General features: G+C 53.6%; 1 protein-coding gene across 1 annotated transcript in view; it reads right to left on the bottom strand.

Moving 5' to 3' along the window:
* INCENP (inner centromere protein) overlaps positions 1-18,099 on the bottom strand; it is a 66,729-nt gene extending 48,630 nt beyond the window's left edge. The window contains exon 1 of the mRNA XM_069739601.1: positions 17,938-18,099. The gene's annotated coding sequence lies outside the window, so the exon portion shown is untranslated. The remainder of the gene's footprint in view (positions 1-17,937) is intronic.
* Positions 18,100-19,896: the final 1,797 nt, after the last annotated feature.

Here is a 19,896-nt window from a genome sequence, read left to right as displayed (position 1 = left end):
ACCGGCCAACATGAAATGAGGTCATGAGACGGCCTGCACTAACAGGGTATTGCCAAGGGATAACACAAGAGCGCAGACTCCTGTACAGCAAATAACAACGCTCAGGAATCTGCGCCCAGTACCTAGGTGCAAATTTTGACACCTGTGCTGCGTCTCGTTAAAAAGACAAGTCACGCCTCCACAACTGTTTGACAGTATAATGGGCTAAATAGTGTACGTGTTTAATTCAGCGTGTGCAAGGAGCAAAATTAAATAGAGCAACCTTTGACTTGTGCATCATTAATGCTGTTCAAGGTGTGGCTCTTGTACCTTGCAACACCTGAGGGGGGGGTTTAAGGTAACCTTTGAAATTGGTTCAACTAGGCTTCGGCCTACACTCTGCTCCTCTACTCCTCCTGCTGACCCTGGGCTCAAACACCGCTAGTTTTTGCCCGGAAATGCTAGCTGCACAGAGAAAAACACCAGCCAATGTGTTAGTGGGGTTCAGCACCGCCAGCTGTTCCCCTGCTGTGTAGTCGGCAACGTGTCCAGCACAAGCCACGCTGGCACAACAGAACAAAAGCTGCCACCAGTGCAGGCTTCGGCCTACACTTTGCTCCTCTCCTCCTCCTCCTGCTGACCCTGGGCTCTAACACCGCTAGTTTTTGCCCGGACATGCAATCTGCACAGAGAAAAACACCAGTCAATGTGTCAGTGGGGTTCAGCAACGCCAGCTGTTCCCCTGCTGTGTAGCTTGCAACGTGACCTGCAAACGCCACGCAGGCACATGAACTGAAATTGAAGGGAGCCTGCCCCCCACCCCCCCAGGTGTTTCTATGTATAACAGCCACCTTGTACAGCAGTACTGCTGCATTTGTACAAGGTGGCTGACTTTTTCTCCTTGCACACGTGGAACTCAACAAGTACAAAATGTGTCTCATTACAGACCATTACAATGTCCCTGAGGTGTGACTTTCCTTTTTAATGACACGCAGCACCCCCATTGTTAGCGCTGCCCGTCTCCTGACATCATTGGTTGGCTGGCTGTGCCTGTGCGTCCCCCCTGCCCGACACAACGCCCCCCGTTGTCTCATATATTTTGACTGCGAGGGTGTGATTGATGGGCACGAGCAGTGCATATGTTCCCCTGTTTTCACTCCCCTCCTTCCGCCTTCTTCTGACTGTGCGGCCTCATGGCCGCGGCATGCGATAAGGGATCAGCTGAGGCCGCCCATTCTGAAGCAGGTGTAAGGACATGTGTGAGCGGCGAACATATTTACTGCACAAGGCCACGAATCCCAGCACCGCAGTGTGACTTTAGGAAAAGCCACTGTGGGTCTGGGATTTATGGCCATCGTTAACCGCACCGGCCAACATGAAATGAGGTCATGAGACGGCCTGCACTAACAGGGTATTGCCAAGGGATAACACAAGAGCGCAGACTCCTGTACAGCAAATAACAACGCTCAGGAATCTGCGCCCAGTACCTAGGTGCAAATTTTGACACCTGTGCTGCGTCTCGTTAAAAAGACAAGTCACGCCTCCACAACTGTTTGACAGTATAATGGGCTAAATAGTGTACGTGTTTAATTCAGCGTGTGCAAGGAGCAAAATTAAATAGAGCAACCTTTGACTTGTGCATCATTAATGCTGTTCAAGGTGTGGCTCTTGTACCTTGCAACACCTGAGGGGGGGGTTAAAGGTAACCTTTGAAATTGGTTCAACTAGGCTTCGGCCTACACTCTGCTCCTCTACTCCTCCTGCTGACCCTGGGCTCAAACACCGCTAGTTTTTGCCCGGAAATGCTAGCTGCACAGAGAAAAACACCAGCCAATGTGTTAGTGGGGTTCAGCACCGCCAGCTGTTCCCCTGCTGTGTAGTCGGCAACGTGTCCAGCACAAGCCACGCTGGCACAACAGAACAAAAGCTGCCACCAGTGCAGGCTTCGGCCTACACTTTGCTCCTCTCCTCCTCCTCCTGCTGACCCTGGGCTCTAACACCGCTAGTTTTTGCCCGGACATGCAATCTGCACAGAGAAAAACACCAGTCAATGTGTCAGTGGGGTTCAGCAACGCCAGCTGTTCCCCTGCTGTGTAGCTTGCAACGTGACCTGCAAACGCCACGCAGGCACATGAACTGAAATTGAAGGGAGCCTGCCCCCCACCCCCCCAGGTGTTTCTATGTATAACAGCCACCTTGTACAGCAGTACTGCTGCATTTGTACAAGGTGGCTGATGTTTTCTCCTTGCCCACGTGGAACTCAACACGTACAAAATGTGTCTCTTTGAGACCATTCCACTGTCCCTGAGGTGTGACTTTCCTTTCTAATGATACGCAGCACCCCCCTTGGTAGCGCTTCCCGTCTTCTGACATCATTGGTTGGCTACTTGCGCCTGTTCGTCCGCCCTGCCTGAATAAAATGCTCCTCGTTGTCTTAATTATTTTGACTGCGAGGGTGTGATTGATGGGCACGAGCAGTGCATATCTTCGCCTGTCTTAACTCATCTCCTTCAGCCTTCTTCAGACTGTGCAGCCTCATGGCCGCGGCATGCAAGAAGGGATCAGCAGAGGCCGCCCAGTCTGAAGCAGGTGTAAGGACGTGTGTGAGCGGCCAAAATATTTACTGCTCAAGGCCACGAATCCCAGCACCGCAGTGTGGCTTTATGAAAAGACACTGTGGGTCTGGGATTTATGGCCATCGTTAACCGCACCGGCCAACATGAAATGATGTCATAAGATGGGCAGCGCTAACAGGGCATTGCCAAGGGATAACACAAGAGCGCAGACTCCTGTACAGCAAATAACAACGCTCAGGAAGCTGCTCCAAGCACCAAGGCGTTATTTTGGACACCTGTGCTGCGTCTCATCAAAAAACCAAGTCACGCATCCACTACAGTTTGACTGTAGAATGGGGTAAATTGTGTATGTCTTTCATTCAGCGTGTGCAAGTAGACAAATTAATAGAGCAACCTTTCACTTGTGCAGCATTAATACTGCACAAGGTGTGTCTCTTGTACTTTGTAACACCTGAGGGGGGGGTTAAAGGTTTCCTTTGAAATTGGTTCAACTAAGCTTCGGCCTACACTCTGCTCCTCTCCTCCTCCTCCTGCTTCAACACGGGCTCTAACATCGCTAGTTTTTGCCCGCAAGTGCTAGCTGCACAGAGAAAAACACACGCCATTGTGTTAGTGGGGTTCAGCAACGCCAGCTGTTCCCCCAGTGTGTAGCCGGCAAAGTGTCCTGCAAACGCAACGCAGACACAAAGCTGCCTCCAGTGCAGGCTTCGGCCTACACTCATCTCCCCCTGCTTACCCTTTGCTCCAACACCGCTAGTTGGGGCTCTAGGAAGACAATCTTTAATAGGCAAGGCAACGCATCCGGGTTCCAGCACCGCCAGCTGGTTCTCGGCAGTGTTCTTGTCACAGGTACTCCCTCGTGCCAAGCCTGGTTTCAGCACCGTCAGCTGTTTCCGGGTTGTGTCAAGCTCACTGAGACACCTATGCTTGCCTCGTCGTGGTGCGGTCGGGTTAGCCAACTCCAGGGTGCCTCCAGTTTAGGAGCTTCCTATGTGGGCTGCGTGAACTGGTAGTCAAGGCTGGTTCTGTAGTGCCAGTAGGCCCAGCTCCCCCTGTAGGACTGTTGGGGTTCGGTAACTGCGGCTGCCTCGCGGCCTAGCTGTTCTCTCCTCTCCTGTGGGCCTTGGGGTCCACCACCTGGTTCCAGCACCGTCAGCTGGTTCCGGGCCGAGCCTTTGGCTTAGGTGCCTCCTCCTGGGTATCCGAGTTCCGCCAACGCCAGGCGGTCCTTGGTAGTGCTTTTAAGCGCGGGCACCTACAGCTTAGTAACCGGGTTCCAGCACCGTCAGCTGGTCCTCGGTCGTGCCATTGGCTCTTGCACACTGGGGCAACGCATCCGGGTTCCAGCACCGCCAGCTGGTTCTCGGCAGTGTTTTTGTCACAGGTACTCCCTCGTGCCAAGCCTGGTTTCAGCACCGTCAGCTGTTTCCGGGTTGTGTCAAGCTCACTGAGACACCTATGCTTGCCTCGTCGTGGTGCGGTCGGGTTAGCCAACTCCAGGGTGCCTCCAGTTTAGGAGCTTCCTATGTGGGCTGCGTGAACTGGTAGTCAAGGCTGGTTCTGTAGTGCCAGTAGGCCCAGCTCCCCCTGTAGGACTGTTGGGGTTCGGTAACTGCGGCTGCCTCGCGGCCTAGCTGTTCTCTCCTCTCCTGTGGGCCTTGGGGTCCACCACCTGGTTCCAGCACCGTCAGCTGGTTCCGGGCCGAGCCTTTGGCTTAGGTGCCTCCTCCTGGGTATCCGAGTTCCGCCAACGCCAGGCGGTCCTTGGTAGTGCTTTTAAGCGCGGGCACCTACAGCTTAGTAACCGGGTTCCAGCACCGTCAGCTGGTCCTCGGTCGTGCCATTGGCTCTTGCACACTGGGGCAACGCATCCGGGTTCCAGCACCGCCAGCTGGTTCTCGGCAGTGTTTTTGTCACAGGTACTCCCTCGTGCCAAGCCTGGTTTCAGCACCGTCAGCTGTTTCCGGGTTGTGTCAAGCTCACTGAGACACCTATGCTTGCCTCGTCGTGGTGCGGTCGGGTTAGCCAACTCCAGGGTGCCTCCAGTTTAGGAGCTTCCTATGTGGGCTGCGTGAACTGGTAGTCAAGGCTGGTTCTGTAGTGCCAGTAGGCCCAGCTCCCCCTGTAGGACTGTTGGGGTTCGGTAACTGCGGCTGCCTCGCGGCCTAGCTGTTCTCTCCTCTCCTGTGGGCCTTGGGGTCCACCACCTGGTTCCAGCACCGTCAGCTGGTTCCGGGCCGAGCCTTTGGCTTAGGTGCCTCCTCCTGGGTATCCGAGTTCCGCCAACGCCAGGCGGTCCTTGGTAGTGCTTTTAAGCGCGGGCACCTACAGCTTAGTAACCGGGTTCCAGCACCGTCAGCTGGTCCTCGGTCGTGCCATTGGCTCTTGCACACTGGGGCAACGCATCCGGGTTCCAGCACCGCCAGCTGGTTCTCGGCAGTGTTTTTGTCACAGGTACTCCCTCGTGCCAAGCCTGGTTTCAGCACCGTCAGCTGTTTCCGGGTTGTGTCAAGCTCACTGAGACACCTATGCTTGCCTCGTCGTGGTGCGGTCGGGTTAGCCAACTCCAGGGTGCCTCCAGTTTAGGAGCTTCCTATGTGGGCTGCGTGAACTGGTAGTCAAGGCTGGTTCTGTAGTGCCAGTAGGCCCAGCTCCCCCTGTAGGACTGTTGGGGTTCGGTAACTGCGGCTGCCTCGCGGCCTAGCTGTTCTCTCCTCTCCTGTGGGCCTTGGGGTCCACCACCTGGTTCCAGCACCGTCAGCTGGTTCCGGGCCGAGCCTTTGGCTTAGGTGCCTCCTCCTGGGTATCCGAGTTCCGCCAACGCCAGGCGGTCCTTGGTAGTGCTTTTAAGCGCGGGCACCTACAGCTTAGTAACCGGGTTCCAGCACCGTCAGCTGGTCCTCGGTCGTGCCATTGGCTCTTGCACACTGGGGCAACGCATCCGGGTTCCAGCACCGCCAGCTGGTTCTCGGCAGTGTTTTTGTCACAGGTACTCCCTCGTGCCAAGCCTGGTTTCAGCACCGTCAGCTGTTTCCGGGTTGTGTCAAGCTCACTGAGACACCTATGCTTGCCTCGTCGTGGTGCGGTCGGGTTAGCCAACTCCAGGGTGCCTCCAGTTTAGGAGCTTCCTATGTGGGCTGCGTGAACTGGTAGTCAAGGCTGGTTCTGTAGTGCCAGTAGGCCCAGCTCCCCCTGTAGGACTGTTGGGGTTCGGTAACTGCGGCTGCCTCGCGGCCTAGCTGTTCTCTCCTCTCCTGTGGGCCTTGGGGTCCACCACCTGGTTCCAGCACCGTCAGCTGGTTCCGGGCCGAGCCTTTGGCTTAGGTGCCTCCTCCTGGGTATCCGAGTTCCGCCAACGCCAGGCGGTCCTTGGTAGTGCTTTTAAGCGCGGGCACCTACAGCTTAGTAACCGGGTTCCAGCACCGTCAGCTGGTCCTCGGTCGTGCCATTGGCTCTTGCACACTGGGGCAACGCATCCGGGTTCCAGCACCGCCAGCTGGTTCTCGGCAGTGTTTTTGTCACAGGTACTCCCTCGTGCCAAGCCTGGTTTCAGCACCGTCAGCTGTTTCCGGGTTGTGTCAAGCTCACTGAGACACCTATGCTTGCCTCGTCGTGGTGCGGTCGGGTTAGCCAACTCCAGGGTGCCTCCAGTTTAGGAGCTTCCTATGTGGGCTGCGTGAACTGGTAGTCAAGGCTGGTTCTGTAGTGCCAGTAGGCCCAGCTCCCCCTGTAGGACTGTTGGGGTTCGGTAACTGCGGCTGCCTCGCGGCCTAGCTGTTCTCTCCTCTCCTGTGGGCCTTGGGGTCCACCACCTGGTTCCAGCACCGTCAGCTGGTTCCGGGCCGAGCCTTTGGCTTAGGTGCCTCCTCCTGGGTATCCGAGTTCCGCCAACGCCAGGCGGTCCTTGGTAGTGCTTTTAAGCGCGGGCACCTACAGCTTAGTAACCGGGTTCCAGCACCGTCAGCTGGTCCTCGGTCGTGCCATTGGCTCTTGCACACTGGGGCAACGCATCCGGGTTCCAGCACCGCCAGCTGGTTCTCGGCAGTGTTTTTGTCACAGGTACTCCCTCGTGCCAAGCCTGGTTTCAGCACCGTCAGCTGTTTCCGGGTTGTGTCAAGCTCACTGAGACACCTATGCTTGCCTCGTCGTGGTGCGGTCGGGTTAGCCAACTCCAGGGTGCCTCCAGTTTAGGAGCTTCCTATGTGGGCTGCGTGAACTGGTAGTCAAGGCTGGTTCTGTAGTGCCAGTAGGCCCAGCTCCCCCTGTAGGACTGTTGGGGTTCGGTAACTGCGGCTGCCTCGCGGCCTAGCTGTTCTCTCCTCTCCTGTGGGCCTTGGGGTCCACCACCTGGTTCCAGCACCGTCAGCTGGTTCCGGGCCGAGCCTTTGGCTTAGGTGCCTCCTCCTGGGTATCCGAGTTCCGCCAACGCCAGGCGGTCCTTGGTAGTGCTTTTAAGCGCGGGCACCTACAGCTTAGTAACCGGGTTCCAGCACCGTCAGCTGGTCCTCGGTCGTGCCATTGGCTCTTGCACACTGGGGCAACGCATCCGGGTTCCAGCACCGCCAGCTGGTTCTCGGCAGTGTTTTTGTCACAGGTACTCCCTCGTGCCAAGCCTGGTTTCAGCACCGTCAGCTGTTTCCGGGTTGTGTCAAGCTCACTGAGACACCTATGCTTGCCTCGTCGTGGTGCGGTCGGGTTAGCCAACTCCAGGGTGCCTCCAGTTTAGGAGCTTCCTATGTGGGCTGCGTGAACTGGTAGTCAAGGCTGGTTCTGTAGTGCCAGTAGGCCCAGCTCCCCCTGTAGGACTGTTGGGGTTCGGTAACTGCGGCTGCCTCGCGGCCTAGCTGTTCTCTCCTCTCCTGTGGGCCTTGGGGTCCACCACCTGGTTCCAGCACCGTCAGCTGGTTCCGGGCCGAGCCTTTGGCTTAGGTGCCTCCTCCTGGGTATCCGAGTTCCGCCAACGCCAGGCGGTCCTTGGTAGTGCTTTTAAGCGCGGGCACCTACAGCTTAGTAACCGGGTTCCAGCACCGTCAGCTGGTCCTCGGTCGTGCCATTGGCTCTTGCACACTGGGGCAACGCATCCGGGTTCCAGCACCGCCAGCTGGTTCTCGGCAGTGTTTTTGTCACAGGTACTCCCTCGTGCCAAGCCTGGTTTCAGCACCGTCAGCTGTTTCCGGGTTGTGTCAAGCTCACTGAGACACCTATGCTTGCCTCGTCGTGGTGCGGTCGGGTTAGCCAACTCCAGGGTGCCTCCAGTTTAGGAGCTTCCTATGTGGGCTGCGTGAACTGGTAGTCAAGGCTGGTTCTGTAGTGCCAGTAGGCCCAGCTCCCCCTGTAGGACTGTTGGGGTTCGGTAACTGCGGCTGCCTCGCGGCCTAGCTGTTCTCTCCTCTCCTGTGGGCCTTGGGGTCCACCACCTGGTTCCAGCACCGTCAGCTGGTTCCGGGCCGAGCCTTTGGCTTAGGTGCCTCCTCCTGGGTATCCGAGTTCCGCCAACGCCAGGCGGTCCTTGGTAGTGCTTTTAAGCGCGGGCACCTACAGCTTAGTAACCGGGTTCCAGCACCGTCAGCTGGTCCTCGGTCGTGCCATTGGCTCTTGCACACTGGGGCAACGCATCCGGGTTCCAGCACCGCCAGCTGGTTCTCGGCAGTGTTTTTGTCACAGGTACTCCCTCGTGCCAAGCCTGGTTTCAGCACCGTCAGCTGTTTCCGGGTTGTGTCAAGCTCACTGAGACACCTATGCTTGCCTCGTCGTGGTGCGGTCGGGTTAGCCAACTCCAGGGTGCCTCCAGTTTAGGAGCTTCCTATGTGGGCTGCGTGAACTGGTAGTCAAGGCTGGTTCTGTAGTGCCAGTAGGCCCAGCTCCCCCTGTAGGACTGTTGGGGTTCGGTAACTGCGGCTGCCTCGCGGCCTAGCTGTTCTCTCCTCTCCTGTGGACCTTCGGGTCCACCACCTGGTTCCAGCACCGTCAGCTGGTTCCGGGCCGAGCCTTTGGCTTAGGTGCCTCCTCCTGGGTATCCGAGTTCCGCCAACGCCAGGCGGTCCTTGGTAGTGCTTTTAAGCGCGGGCACCTACAGCTTAGTAACCGGGTTCCAGCACCGTCAGCTGGTCCTCGGTCGTGCCATTGGCTCTTGCACACTGGGGCAACGCATCCGGGTTCCAGCACCGCCAGCTGGTTCTCGGCAGTGTTTTTGTCACAGGTACTCCCTCGTGCCAAGCCTGGTTTCAGCACCGTCAGCTGTTTCCGGGTTGTGTCAAGCTCACTGAGACACCTATGCTTGCCTCGTCGTGGTGCGGTCGGGTTAGCCAACTCCAGGGTGCCTCCAGTTTAGGAGCTTCCTATGTGGGCTGCGTGAACTGGTAGTCAAGGCTGGTTCTGTAGTGCCAGTAGGCCCAGCTCCCCCTGTAGGACTGTTGGGGTTCGGTAACTGCGGCTGCCTCGCGGCCTAGCTGTTCTCTCCTCTCCTGTGGGCCTTGGGGTCCACCACCTGGTTCCAGCACCGTCAGCTGGTTCCGGGCCGAGCCTTTGGCTTAGGTGCCTCCTCCTGGGTATCCGAGTTCCGCCAACGCCAGGCGGTCCTTGGTAGTGCTTTTAAGCGCGGGCACCTACAGCTTAGTAACCGGGTTCCAGCACCGTCAGCTGGTCCTCGGTCGTGCCATTGGCTCTTGCACACTGGGGCAACGCATCCGGGTTCCAGCACCGCCAGCTGGTTCTCGGCAGTGTTTTTGTCACAGGTACTCCCTCGTGCCAAGCCTGGTTTCAGCACCGTCAGCTGTTTCCGGGTTGTGTCAAGCTCACTGAGACACCTATGCTTGCCTCGTCGTGGTGCGGTCGGGTTAGCCAACTCCAGGGTGCCTCCAGTTTAGGAGCTTCCTATGTGGGCTGCGTGAACTGGTAGTCAAGGCTGGTTCTGTAGTGCCAGTAGGCCCAGCTCCCCCTGTAGGACTGTTGGGGTTCGGTAACTGCGGCTGCCTCGCGGCCTAGCTGTTCTCTCCTCTCCTGTGGACCTTCGGGTCCACCACCTGGTTCCAGCACCGTCAGCTGGTTCCGGGCCGAGCCTTTGGCTTAGGTGCCTCCTCCTGGGTATCCGAGTTCCGCCAACGCCAGGCGGTCCTTGGTAGTGCTTTTAAGCGCGGGCACCTACAGCTTAGTAACCGGGTTCCAGCACCGTCAGCTGGTCCTCGGTCGTGCCATTGGCTCTTGCACACTGGGGCAACGCATCCGGGTTCCAGCACCGCCAGCTGGTTCTCGGCAGTGTTTTTGTCACAGGTACTCCCTCGTGCCAAGCCTGGTTTCAGCACCGTCAGCTGTTTCCGGGTTGTGTCAAGCTCACTGAGACACCTATGCTTGCCTCGTCGTGGTGCGGTCGGGTTAGCCAACTCCAGGGTGCCTCCAGTTTAGGAGCTTCCTATGTGGGCTGCGTGAACTGGTAGTCAAGGCTGGTTCTGTAGTGCCAGTAGGCCCAGCTCCCCCTGTAGGACTGTTGGGGTTCGGTAACTGCGGCTGCCTCGCGGCCTAGCTGTTCTCTCCTCTCCTGTGGGCCTTGGGGTCCACCACCTGGTTCCAGCACCGTCAGCTGGTTCCGGGCCGAGCCTTTGGCTTAGGTGCCTCCTCCTGGGTATCCGAGTTCCGCCAACGCCAGGCGGTCCTTGGTAGTGCTTTTAAGCGCGGGCACCTACAGCTTAGTAACCGGGTTCCAGCACCGTCAGCTGGTCCTCGGTCGTGCCATTGGCTCTTGCACACTGGGGCAACGCATCCGGGTTCCAGCACCGCCAGCTGGTTCTCAGCAGTGTTCTTGTCACAGGTACTCCCTCGTGCCAAGCCTGGTTTCAGCACCGTCAGCTGTTTCCGGGTTGTGTCAACTTCACTGAGACGCCTATGCTTGCCCCGTCGTGGTGCGGTCGAGTTAGCCAACTCCAGGGTGCCTCCAGTTTAGGAGCTTCCTATGTGGGCTGCGTGAACTGGTAGTCAAGGCTGGTTATGTAGTGCCAGTAGGCCCAGCTCCCCCTGTAGGACTGTTGGGGTTCGGTAACTGCGGCTGCCTCGCGGCCTAGCTGTTCTCTCCTCTCCTGTGGGCCTTCGGGTCCACCACCTGGTTCCAGCACCGTCAGCTGGTTCTCGGCAGTGTCTTTTGCTCTTGTACCTTCTGCTCCCCATCCTGGTTCCAGTACCGTCAGCTGGTTCCGGGCAGAGCCTTTGGCTTAGGTGCCTCCTTCTGGGTATCCAAGTTCCACCAACGTCAGGTGGTCCTTGGTAGTGCTTTCAGGCACGGGTACCTCCTGCTTAGTAACCGGGTTCCAGTAACGTCAGCTGGTCCTCGGTAGTTCCATTGGCTCTTGGACCTTCGGCTACCCATCCGGGTTCCAGTACCGTCAGCTGGTTCTCGGCAGTGTCTTTTGCTCTTGTACCTTCTGCTCCCCATCCTGGTTCCAGTAACGTCAGCTGGTTCCGGGCAGAGCCTTTGGCTTAGGTGCCTCCTTCTGGGTATCCGAGTTCCGTCAACGTCAGGCGGTCCTTGGTAGTGCTTTTTAGCACGGGTACCTCCTGCTTAGTAACCGGGTTCCAGTAACGTCAGCTGGTCCTCGGTAGTTCCATAGGCTCTTGAACCTTCGGGTAGCCATCCGAGTTCCAGTTCCATCAGCTGGTTCTTGGCATTTTCTCAGCCTTCTTGTACCTTCTGCTACATTTCCAAGTTGAAGACCCTAACGTCGACGACCCGGAAGACCACCACGATGACGACGACACGGAAGACCACCCCGATGACGACGACGGCGGAGATGACGACACTGGAGACGACGACCCTGGAGACGACAACATGGAAGACCGAGAAGCAGAAGAACAAGAGGCTGCAGAACAAAGAGCAGAAGAACATTAAGCATAAGACTTAATATCAGAGCAAAAGATATTATCTAAATTATATGCAGAAGAAGACTAAGCAGTGTATGGGGGTGAGTCCGTTCCTCCTCGTGGTGCCCCTGGATAAAGCCTGATGCTGCAGGCCAAACTGAACGCGGACAAATGTAACTTTTGTGACTGGCAGAACGGAAGGTGTAATCTTCAAACTTTTATAGATAACAACTACGGGAATGCCTGTCACAAATGAGAATATGATGAAGAAGTAGAATAGGAAGAATAATAACAGTGGAATAAAAAGAATATGTAGAATAAGAAGAATAATAATAGTTGAATAAAATGAATATGAAGAATGTAATAAAAAAAAAAAAATAGGTAGAAGATGAAGAAGAAGATGAATAAGGTGAAGAAGTTGATGTCAAAGATGCTGATGATGATGAAGATGAAAGTGTGGGAAAAGAAAAAAAAAAAGAAAAAAAAGAAGGGGAAGGGCGTGGAATAGTGAAACATCAATATCTGACAAAATAAAAAAAAAATTTACATAGTCAATATCTTTGTCACTCCGAACGTCTTAAAAAAAAACAAAAAACATGCTATTCTATTTGATTGGGATAAACCTCTATGACTTTAATGTCTCCGCCACCTCCCCAAATACATCCGGCATTATTCTTAGTTGTTTTCCTTCATGTAGAATGAACCTACAAGGAAAGAAAGGGTTTATTTTAATTCCGATATTTTGGTCCCATTGACTTGCATTGGGATCGGGTATCGGTATCGGCGATATCCGATATTTTTTGAATATCGGCCGATCCAAACCGATACCGATACTTTCCGATATCGGAAGGTATCGCTCAACACTAGTCATGATGTGAAGCACTGAGACTTTGAACATTCGGTGCTGAGTTACTTAAAGATGGGCTGACAATATTAGATCGGTGGAGGTTTGCCTCTGCTTCCAATCTACGATTTTTGAAGAGGCCATGGTACCCCAGGATTGCAAGTCACCCTTATTATCAGACACACATCCATACTTTAGTAATGTCAGCGCTTGGCATCACAAATTACTATAGCCTAGTCCTATTCGAGTTAATAGACCTGAGCCCTAACAACAGGCAGCCCATACCAATAAGTACAGAGCTGTACAAGGAAGAGGACTGGGGATCTTACTGTAGTGCTATGGCCACCTCTGACAGTTGTTCAATGAGAGTGAGGAAAGTAGGAAACAAACAAAAAGCTGTTAAAGGGACACTGTCACCTGAATTTGGAGGGAACAATCTTCAGCCATGGAGGCGGGGTTTTTGGGTGTTTGATTCACCCTTTCCTTACCCGCTGGCTGCATGCTGGCTGCAATATTGGATTGAAGTTCATTCTCTGTCCTCCGTAGTACACGCCTGCACAAGGCAAGATTACCTTGCGCAGGCGTGTACTATGGAGGACAGAGAATGAACTTCAATCCAATATTGCAGCCAGCATGCAGCCAGCGGGTAAGGAAAGGGTGAATCAAACACCCAAAAACCCCGCCTCCATGGCTGAAAATTGTTCCCTCCAAATTCAGGTGACAGTGTCCCTTTAAATCAGAAAATGCTTGTCAACTGGAGTATGCAGTTCCCTTCTGTTCGCGCAAGTATAGTGTAACAGACTGGGACACATGAAACGTACATAAGTAAAAACTATGGGCTAAATTCAGGATGTTTGTAAAACAATAATAGGTAATAGAAAATAATCTTATACTCCAATAGTCACTTGTATAGCTTTACCCATCTCGAATGAAGTAAACAATCTAAACAAGTATCAGCACAGACAACACAAAAATGAAAGAAAGTCCACCACAGACCTGTAGATCATACTCAACAATTTTCTGATATTTAAAAAGGGGTTGTCCACTACTAGGACAAGCCCTTCTTGATCTGAACGTTTGGCACTGATAAAATAGAAACCCTTCTACTCGCCTCCCGTTTCAACACTCGTGGCCCTGGGGTTCTTCTGCGGCTGTGATGACACGTGAGCCGTGTGTCCAATCAGCGCTGGTGTCACTGGTCCACGACTTCAGACAATTCGATCATAAACAGGAAGCCAGGCCTGCTCTCCCACCTCCTCTTGATTTTCGATTTGTCTGAAGGCAGAGACAGTAATGCCAGTGCCGATTAGGCGCAAGGTTCACGTGTCATATAATAATAATTTATTATAATAATCGCACAAGAGCCCCAAGAACATGAGTGCTGACACCGCTGGAATGGGAGGTGAGTATGAGGGTTTTTAATTTTATTGGCACCAAACATTCAGATCGAGGTGTTCCTCTAGCAATGGGCGCACGAAAAAAGCGTTTCCTCAAGCTTTTTTGCTCCGGAAGAGCTTTCTTTTTATCCGTAGCCTTGGACAGAATGACTTGCTACCTCCTCTTCCACCCCCATGGTGCCCCTCACCATGGATATCAGCTCTTCCATATCTTCGGAAGAGAAGAGATTTTTTATTGTCCGTTTTGGGGCTGGAAGTAGAACCCTCATTCTCCCAAATGTCCTCTGAACCTGAGGTATGAATCTCGTCCGAGTCAGATATAGTGGGAGCCATCTTCCTTTTCTTAGGAGGAGGCTGTGGAGTCGGGGCCTGAGACAGGGCCGCCATAGAGGACTGAACCTCTTGTTTGATGAGGGTTCTGATGCTGTCCAGGAGGGAGGGCTGTTCACTACGCAGCACTTCATCCGTGCATGGGTGGCAAAGCTTTTTCTTATAAGCTGAGGGAAGCTTGGTCGCACATGTACCACGCTTGCGGCTGGATTTTTTAGGGTCAGAAGCCTTGTCTCCCTAGAAAAGAGAGGCTGGACTAAGTCTTTAATAACAAACTGGACAGCAAGAGACCTCATCCTCTACTTACAGTAGGATGGTGAACGCTGGGCTCTGCAGAAGCAGAGTGCAGGGGTTTGTCGCCGTCCATAGGGTCAATTAGTCACCGGTCAGAAGGGACACAGACAGAGGCCTTACCTGGAGGCTTCCCCCGACCAGGAATATATATACACATCGAGGTCGCCAGCTGATTTCATACTCCTCCTCCTCCCAGGGTCCATAGGGGGTGCTGTGATTGAACCGCCTGCCATGGCTGCCGCAGGCTTGGAACGCCGGCCGGCGCGCGCAGGCTCCGGAGTATGGAGGCTTAAACCGGAAGTTCGGAAGCGTCACTTCCGGTGGGCGTCGCGCGGCCTCCAGCGGCAGCGAGGAGGAGAGCCGGGGAGCTGCAAGAGGATCCCGGAGAGCTTCACCGCCCTGCTTTGCCCCACGAGGGAGGTGCAGGAAGGGAGGTATGGAGGGTCCCAAGTCATGCAGAAGCTGCGGAGATGGGAGCAGTCACCGAGGAGGAGAGCAGAGTCCTCCGACCTCAACTGCCCGGCTATTCAGGTAACAGTGCTCCGATCACCGGCCACGGCAGCACCATCTGAGAACCTCTTCATGCCCCATAGGGGACAAGAAAAACACTGGTGGTTGCAGGAAGGGGAGGGTATTTAACCTCTCTGATTTCCTGTCCCCTATTAGGGCAGGGGACATCCTCCGATCCTGCTGTCGTGGAATGTGACTAGAGAAAAAACCCTTTATAAAGGGGTTGTCCACAACTAGATCAACCCCTTCTAAATCTAAAGGTTTGGCCCCGATAAAATAAAAAAAGCCTATACTCGCCTCCCGTGCTGGTGCCGTTCCAGAAGTGTCAGTACTCGCTCTCCCGGGGCTTGTTGTGACAAGTGAGCCTGATATGTCACCACAACTGCACGGTATCTCTGGGAGTGTGAGGGCCGACACCGCTGGAACGGCGCCGTCACGTGAGGCGAGTATAGGCTTTTTTATTTTATTGGGGCCAAACGTGGGGTCTGAGAAGTGGACAACTTCTTTAAAGAGAACCTGTCAGCACTATATTACTAAGTACAGACATGGCTATATTGGGGCTTTCAAGATAATTAAATGATACCTCGGGTGAAGAAATCCAAGAGCTCAATCTGTGCAAGAGCCGCCTGCAGCTAGGACAGCATCGGCGCAAAATTTTAAAGAAAAGCCACTCAGACAGCGGAGGAGACGGAGCAAAGCTGAAAGACCCTGCCCCGGTGCACGAAGATATGAAATCAGGGAAACTTCAAAACAAAGATTAAAGGGAACATGTCATCCCCAAAATTGAAGATGAGCTAAGCCCACCAGCATCAGGGGCTTATCTACAGCATTCTGGAATGCTGTAAATAAGCCCCTGATGCCAATGCACTTAGCTCATCTTCGATTATTTTGGGGGTGACAGGTTCCCTTTAAAGAACATCTACAAAACAGATTTCTTCAACTGAGGGTATCATATTAATCAGTATGACAGTGCCAATATAGCCTTTTCTGTACTTTACTTGGTAAAATGCTGCCGACGGGTCCTTCTAAGACCAAAGGTAGACATTCTGTCCATTCAGTTGCATGACCCTGCAGCCAGTGGACCACTGATTGGAGTGGGAAGTTTTTTTTTTTAACTAGCGGTCATATCTATGACACCAGAGTGACAGGTTGTGACTTGACAACCTGCTTCACTGGGGAGATCACAGTTCATGCTTTAAAGCACCACTCCAGGAGGTGTTTTTTTCAGTGCTGGAGTGGTGCAAATAATCTAAGTTGCCTGCCCCTAGTATTATAATTACCAGCCAATGTCTTTAGTAGTAGTGAGCGCGTATACTCATTGTTCGGGTGGTCTCCAAGTATTTGTGAGTGGTCGGAGATTTAGTTTTTGTTGGCAGCTGCATGATTTACGGCTGCTAGCAAGCCTGAGTACAGGTAGGGGTTGCCTGGTTGCTAGGGAATCCTCACATGTATTCAAGCTGTCTAGCAGCTGTAAATCATGGAGCTAAGGCAAGGAAAACAAAATCTCCGTGCACTCACAAATACTCGGAGAAACCTGAGCAACGAGTACACGCGCTCATCACTAGTCTTTAGCTCTTTCTAGAACCAGGCCACCACCTTGTGACGGCAAGTCAGATAATGGTCACAGGCTGTCAACGTGAGTATACGAGACCCTCGTTCTGATTCTTGGACTTCTACAGCGCTGTGACTAAAGAATCGCCCAAAGAGGCGCGACCCAGCAGGTCAAACTGCTGGGGACCCACCGAAGTGGAGCTGGGAACAGAGGAAGATGGCAGCTGGTAAATATACTACATGGGGCAGGAAACTTACATTAGTAAAACCACTGCAATAGAAAGAAAAAATAAATACAGCAAAAACCTATTGTTTGTTTTTTATTTAACAGTCACTGCAAGTTGAAGCAAGACCAGATGTGAGGAAAATAGATCTAATACCAGAACACATCAGCAGGATGTATGGCAGCCCTAGATCACTGGAGCTAATTCACCACTGTTACCAAGGCAGACAAGACAACCGCTGCTTGCACTGACATAACAGGACTAGTGATGAGCGAGTGTACTCGGTGCTTGGGTTTTCCCGAGTATTTATAACTGCTCGGAGATTAAGTTTTCATCCCGACAGCTGAATGATTTACAGCTATTAGCCAGGCTGAGTACATGTGGGGGTTGCCTGGTTGCTAGGGAATCCCAACATGTAATCAAGCTGGCTAATAGCTGTAAATCATTCAGCTGCTGCGATGAAAACAATCTTCGAGCAGTCAAATACTCAGGACACCCGAGCGTGCTGGGGAAATCTCGTGTAACGAGTATATTCGCTCATCACTAAACAGGACATCACATTAGGGTGTGCATGTAAGGAGCCAGATACGGCAGCTACAAGCTACACAACCGGAACCAGCTGCTGTTTAACAGGGTCACCGTTACTCACTGACCGCAACATTTAAAGGGAACCTGTCACCGGGTTTTTACCACCTCATGCAAGAGTCGCATAATGTACACACAGGAACCACGATTCCAACGATGCGTCACTTACTGGGCTGCTTGCTGTAGTTTTGATTATCTGATGTTAAAAGCGATTTTAATAAGACTAATAAACATGTTGCTGGGTAGTCCTCTATATTCCTGAGCTCTGTATAGCCCCACCACTGACTGGCAGCTTTCTGCCTATGCACAGTGTACATAAAAGGTTATAGAGAGCTCAACATTCACAGATCGAATTGATCAGCTGCAAAAACAGGGATTGTATCAAAAGTGCACCAACTAGGCCAGTAAGCGACATCACTGGAATCGGGGTCTCTGCCCCTACATTATAGGGCTGTCAAATGAGGTAACAAAAACATGGCGAGGGTCCCTTTAAATGGTTTGGTTGTCTTTGTGCCCTCCATCCTGAGACATCCGGGGACTACTGAGCGATAGAAGCCCCCCAATAAAGCAGAGCACAGTGCGAGCAGGTCCGGCGCCCCCCACTCCAACAAGCAGGCGCAGTCTCCATATATAAATCATACAAAGCAACCGAGGCCGCGGCGGAGGCAGGAGGACGTGCGACAAAGTGCGGCCACCGGTCACACCTGCCCGAGCACAGCGGCTCTGCCCGTAACGGAGACTACAGAAGGAAGCGCTTATCTCCCGCCACATGCGGGGATAACACAGCGGCCGCTCCTCACCTCTCCCGGGTCCGGTGTCCCGAGTCACACGCGTCTTTCCTGCCCGTGTCCCTGCCGCCCCGGCGCTGCAGACGCTCTCTACTCTCCCGCTCAAACCGTTCAAATGGTTCAAATCCTAACGGCTGTAGCCGGAGGTGCCGTGACGTCAGTAGGAGGGGCTACAGGGAGCCATAGAGCCGCGCAGTGTGGAGCTAGAAGGTCGTAAGAAGACTGCGCGCCAGTCACGTGATAAACAGCTGTCACTCAGCATTCTGCTCGTGTTGTGCGCAGGCGTCAGGACTTGTTTAAACAGCGCCTGTCCCAAGGGGGCGCACCGCGCAACGAGTCAGCACGATAGCTTCGGTGGAAGTCATGGATTGTACTTTCACACGTCCGTCTTTTTAGATCCGTCATGCGTTGTTTTGGGGAAAAAAAACCGCATCCTGCAAATGTGCCCGAAGGATGCGTTTTTTTCCCCATAGACTTGTATTGCCTACGGATCGCGACGTATGGCCACGCATCACATCCGTCGTGCACTGGATGTGTCAGTATTTGGCGGACCATCTTAGCGAAAAAACGTTCAAGGGAACGTTTTTTCGTACGCCGTGTCCTGAATATTAAGGCTACTTTCACACTTCCGTCGGTACGGGGCCGTCGCAAACCGTCAGCCCGACGTACCGACAGACGTTGTGCTAAATTTAGCACAACGCGGGCAGCGGATGCAGTTTTACAACGCATCCGCTGCCCATTGTGATGAGCGGGGACGAGGGGGTGGTGTTCCGGCCGAGCATGCGCGGTCGGAAATGGCGGAACCGACAGACAAAAAAAGTTACAGTGAACATTTTTTTTGTCACGGCAGACCGCTAAAACATGACGCATCCATCGCAATCCGTCGTCTATTAAAGGGAACCTGTCACCCCGAAAATAGCGGGTGAGGTAAGCCCACCGGCATCAGGGGCTTATCTGCAGCATTCTGTAATGCTGTAGATAAGCCCCCGATGTTACCTGAAAGAGGAGAAAAAGACGTTATATTATACTTACCCAGGGGCGGTCCCGCTGCTGGTCCGGTCGGATGGGTGTCTCCGGTCCGCTGCGGCGCCTCCCATCTTCATTACAAGACGTCCTCTTCTGATCTTCAGCCACGGCTCCGGCGCAGGCGTACTTTGACCTGTTGAGGACAGAGGATAGTACTGCAGTGCGCAAGCGCCGGAAAGGTCAGAGAGGCCCAGCGCCTGCGCACTGCAGTACTATCCTCTGCCCTCAACAGGTCAGACAAAGTACGCCTGCGCCGGAGCCGCGGTGTGAAGACCAGAAGAGGACGTCTTGGAATGAAGATGGGAGGCGCCGCAGCGGACCGGAGACACCCATCCGACCTGACCAGCAGCGGGACCGCCCCTGGGTGAGTATAATATAACGTCTTTTTCTCCTCTTTCAGGTAACATCGGGGGCTTATCTACAGCATTACAGAATGCTGTAGATAAGCCCCTGATGCCGGTGGGCTTACCTCACCCACGATTTTCGGGGTGACAGGTTCCCTTTAAAAGTATGGCAAAAAAACGCATCCTACAGGCACATTTGCAGGATTCGTTTTTTTGCCATTGCAAAAAGACGGAAGTGTGAAAGTAGCCTAAACTGCACATGCCCGGCCGTTACTCCACCCCCTCCTCCCTGGGAGTTTACTATGGGCAGCGGACACGATGAAACACTGCGCCCGCTACCCATGTTGTGCAGAAAATCACCACTGTCCGTCGGTACGTTGCGCCAACCCCGTACCGATGGAAGTGTGAATGAAGCCTTAGGCCTCTTTCACACTTCCATCTTTCAGCTCACGTCACAATCCGTCGATTTTTGAGAATGCAGGATCCTGCAAAATAATAATAATCTTTATATAGCGCTAACATATTCCGCAGCGCTTTACAGTTTGCATACATTATCATCGCTTTCCCCGATGAGGCTCACAATCTAAATTCCCTATCAGTA

Source organism: Ranitomeya imitator, chromosome 9 (assembly GCF_032444005.1).
Source record: "Ranitomeya imitator isolate aRanImi1 chromosome 9, aRanImi1.pri, whole genome shotgun sequence".
Taxonomy (NCBI): domain Eukaryota; kingdom Metazoa; phylum Chordata; class Amphibia; order Anura; family Dendrobatidae; genus Ranitomeya; species Ranitomeya imitator.
The sequence above is the reverse complement of the archived record's forward strand: the minus strand, read 5'-3'. Positions and strand labels throughout refer to the sequence as shown.